This window comes from Rhea americana, unplaced genomic scaffold (assembly GCF_003343005.1).
Source record: "Rhea americana isolate MKP2758 unplaced genomic scaffold, rheAme1 scaffold_1036, whole genome shotgun sequence".
NCBI classification, from domain to species: domain Eukaryota; kingdom Metazoa; phylum Chordata; class Aves; order Rheiformes; family Rheidae; genus Rhea; species Rhea americana.
Genome location: NW_028185080.1, coordinates 1 through 3,695, shown reverse-complemented (window position 1 = coordinate 3,695; position 3,695 = coordinate 1). Strand labels below are relative to the sequence as shown.

The 3,695-nt window shown below is 48.2% G+C and overlaps 1 long non-coding RNA gene across 6 annotated transcripts in view; it reads right to left on the bottom strand.

Moving 5' to 3' along the window:
* The window catches only part of LOC146601366 (uncharacterized), a 5,699-nt gene extending 2,011 nt beyond the window's left edge, over positions 1 to 3,688 (bottom strand). For 3 of the 6 annotated variants that reach the window (XR_014896156.1, XR_014896161.1, XR_014896160.1), the window contains exons 1-3: positions 3,428 to 3,688; positions 2,136 to 2,313; positions 244 to 1,956 (exon numbers count right to left, since the gene is read on the bottom strand). This is a non-coding gene — a long non-coding RNA (uncharacterized LOC146601366). Of the gene's footprint in view, positions 1 to 243; positions 1,957 to 2,135; positions 2,314 to 2,727; positions 2,850 to 3,427 lie in introns of all 6 variants that reach the window. The other 3 variants (XR_014896158.1, XR_014896157.1, XR_014896159.1) reach the window with 3 other exon arrangements.
* Positions 3,689 to 3,695: the final 7 nt, after the last annotated feature.

The following is a 3,695-nucleotide window of genomic DNA, read 5'->3' as shown; positions in this document are numbered from 1 at the left end:
TGAAGCAGCAAAGCAAGGTAAAAGGCATGTGGGGTCCCAGCTTACTCATCTYGCCACAAAAATTCTTATTTTAGGCCTCACTGCTTCTTCCAGGTAAACAGAGCAAAATACAGCTCCAAGCAGGCAGCTGAGGCTTCACGCAGACCTGGTGGCCCTGCTAGCAACAGCAATGCCATAGTGACGGCTACCCATCGCTATTCCCTGCTCCCTTTGCCCATCTGTGAATTGTGGCTTATTACTCACAAGTCTGGCAAGGACGCGGCCATCCTTCCTACGGCCAAAAGCTCCTTGTCGGGACCGGGAGGAGAACCTTTCTGCTGGCATTTGGATCCTCCTGGCTGCTCTTCACATGTGATACCTTACAGAGGTCTGAGGGCCGTAGCCTGTAGTTCTTAACGRCAGCGTGCAGTCGTTCCCTGACGTTATGAACACCTAGCATTAACGCAGTTTATAAATACTACCGCTATAGGCTGTAAAGACAAGCTCAAACGTCTGCAACCAAAGAAAACATCTTTGTGTCTGACAGGGTGATCTATACGCATCAGCGCCTAGAGCTTAAGAGGGGGTTGGCACCCCCTCTTGGGTGACGTTCTTCTAGCAGGCTGTCTGTCTGAACTCCTCCATCTTGCCTAAGTGTCCCCCTTAGGATGTTATAGCTTTTTAAGCCAGCACTTGTCGATGGAGGCGTAGTAAAATCCATCACCCTACAAAAGTATAGAGCAAAGCAAAACAAAAAAGACAACTCCCCTCCCAAAACAAAACACAAAACAAAAAAACCCACAAACCACACACACACACACACATACAAAAAAAAAAAAGAGTCTGCAGAAAACTGTAAGAATCCAAAGCTGTTTAGAAGCACAAAATCAGCTCTAACATGCACACACAAGCAAGGCAAATGGGGAATACACAGGCCACAAATACCACTTCCCCGACCCGTGCTTTGGAAGCTCTGATGACAATTGGGTGCGCTGTGAAAGGGAAGTTAGACTAAGCAGCCGCTAGAGATTAATCTGTCAGAAACCTTCTGTGTCCACATTTTTGGCACAACCGTGCTCTGCCCCTCGGTCAATTCAGATACACACAAGATCATCCATTTCTTGTAACACTTGTGCAGTAACTGCCCCCCACCCCGCTCGATAAAATTAGTGCCCACCAAGCCACTTGGACAGATAATCCCCTGCTGTCTAGTCGTATGCCTGGCATTACTGCTTCAGAGGGACCTGAGTGCATTGGATTGCCTCTGTCCTATCAAAGGCAGAAGCCTAAGACAGTTACAGCCCAGAGTGCTGCTAAACAGCCAGGGAATTTGTGTTCTGCTCCCAAAGGGGATGTGAAGATGGTGCTACTGGCACCTGCTTTCCCTTACCGCTGTTTTCTAACAGTGCTGCTCCCACAGAGTCAGCAGATGTGGAAAGCATTACTGAGGAAGGCTTGCCTTGTCGCGGGAATTTGAGGGCAGGAGATGTTAGTTAATTCCCCGAGGCCTTAATGTTTCCTCTATCTACCGTCTTCCTCTTTCCCCAAATACCCCCGTCAGGTAACTAACTGGGGGTTCCACTAAGCGAGCCCTCTGAAAATGATCTCTTGATTTTACAGTTCACAGCCTTTCTCTCCCCCCCTCCTCCTTCAGCAGCTCCGGCCACTTGACCATCATTCCCCTAAGATAATAATTTGCTGTCTTGTAGCTCTTATAATATAATGCTTCATAGACATGCAAACTCACATGCACAGTACGTGCACGTACGTAGCATACTTTTTGTAACACATACAGACTTTGTTATACATCGGTGAKCTGTTATTCTGACCGTTATTAATGGCAATCCTTCCTAATCAGGAAGGACGGGCTCTCCTTTGCGGGAGACAGAGACAGCTCTCAGTTGGCTCCATTTGATTTTATCACTTCAGCTTGCTTACATTTTTCTGGTCTCTTCAACTTCAGCCACAGCAATTCATCTGAAAGAGTAAGTATTGTATCTTTCTCTTTTTATCTATGCACATATGCTAACAAAACAAAAYAGAAACAGCCACAGCAAAACTAAGGCAGATGCAGTTAATGACATCCACAGGGTAGGAACGGGTTGCTTAGCCCTCAGCGCTGCCTCTGAGAGGCCAAAATAACAAACAGCCATTACCAACAGTCACCTTACTTGCCCATGGCAGAACACCTCCTTCTGCAGCAGTTGCTGGRGGTATCAGGGGTCCACTGCGTTTTCGCTTGTTTCATTCATTTTGTCCCTTAGGTACTGATCACAAAAAGACTGCTTGTCCAGCTTTCCTCTCTGTCAGCATTTGCTATCATCAGTTCCATCTCTGTAACAAAGAGAGAAACTGGCATTTTACTCTCAACGAAAGCATTCTTTTTCTCTTTCTCATGCTTGTTTTCTTTTTTTTTTTCTCTCGCCTTTTTTTTTTTTCCCTATCCCCCTTCCTTTAAGGAAAGGTCTCAATACAGCACTTTGCATCATACATTACAGGGTAAACTGTTTGGAGACATTGCGTACAGCAATTAAGCCTAGGTTATTAGACAGGCAGGCACATCGCCTAATACTTACCTACGCCATCTTCCGTGAAACCGTTTTTATCCTGCTTTAGTATTATTGTTACTGTTCCGTATCCTTTCTCAAACCCTTGCACGTGCCCGCTTAACCGACAATTCCCTCAGTCTTTAACTACACGAAAGAAGGACAGCACTTGACGTGCCTGCCTCTGTTTCAGACCTATTACCTTTTTGATTCAGCTCCGAGTCCTCTTACGCTTGGACGCTTGTCTCACGGGTGATAACCAAAACAGCTGGATCGCTAGGTCTAGCTGCTTCTCTTCAAGATGTCCCCTTTCAGGGGACTACCCTGCCAAACAAGCCGAGACGACCCACAAGGCCATGAGGGTATCAGGTTTTAGACACAGCCTTCCCAAGGCTTTCAGCATGATTGACATAACTGCTTCTCTTCACCTTGCTTACAGCTACACTCATCTGCTACTTAGGACTAAACTGTTTCTACTTGCAGAGGGGATTGTTGTTTGTTTCAACTTTGCACAGAGTCCATAACTCGCTATGCACCCCCTCTAGCCCCTTCTGCTTTCACAAGGCTTTCGCTAAGGAAAGGCAGTAATTAATCGCAGCCATTCTCCCACAGGCTGGAGTAAGGCATTTCTCCTGCTCTGAGGAGGTGCCTGAAAGCCARGTTCTTTTCTGTAGCATCCCTGGGGCTTCCCAGGGCCCATCAGTGTTCTCTTAGGCTTCTCCCAAGCCTTTTATTTTACTAGGTGATTCTGTGGCCTGCTGTTTCACGTTAGCGTTCCCCTTAAGCACTGTGCACACTACAGTCATCCCAGACCAGCCACCTCTTGCACATACAGAGGCTTCTGAGAGGTGGTTCAGAAGAAAAGAGAGAAAAATCAGTCTGACATCTGTCCCTCCACCCACCAACATTCTTCCGGCTGTGCCTGGTGGCAGGGGACCCCTCAGGGTGTCTGGGGCCATCTTTCTTCTATCTGTCTGCTCACTCGCTCGGCCTGGCCACGCTTCTTAAGGGAACAACTCGGGGCTGCGCTGATCGTATCTGACTCGCGTTCTCCTTCAGCCGGCTTGCTCCAGAGGGTTCCACCTTCCCGGGACTCACCGGCGCTCCGGGCCACGCCTGCCGCAACAGGAGCCGACCTCCCGCCGACGCCGCGCCGCAACCCCGCTCCGG